At 36.2% G+C, this 246-nt stretch overlaps 1 protein-coding gene across 1 annotated transcript in view; it reads right to left on the reverse strand.

The window, feature by feature from the left end:
* LOC119594044 (nucleoprotein TPR-like) overlaps positions 1 to 246 on the reverse strand; it is a 24,750-nt gene that overhangs the window by 7,238 nt on the left and 17,266 nt on the right.

Raw genomic sequence — 246 nt, forward strand, 5'->3', positions numbered from 1 at the left:
CGTTTGCCTGTGTGTACGCGTGTGTATGCTTGTAAAATTAAATATTACGATACAATTATTACCTTGTCTTATCATCAAAATACGTGCATTAGAAACATGAAATTTATCTCTATAAGAAGACGATTACTTTACCATGTAAAAAAAATCGCTTAAAAAGGAATGTTTCCCCTAAAATGGAGAGACAGTTAAGTGGTAAGTGTGCACGGTTTCTAAGTGGCTGTAAGTAGAGCAGAGTTACGCCCCCAC

The sequence above is a fragment of the Penaeus monodon genome, chromosome 33 (assembly GCF_015228065.2).
Source record: "Penaeus monodon isolate SGIC_2016 chromosome 33, NSTDA_Pmon_1, whole genome shotgun sequence".
NCBI lineage: Eukaryota > Metazoa > Arthropoda > Malacostraca > Decapoda > Penaeidae > Penaeus > Penaeus monodon.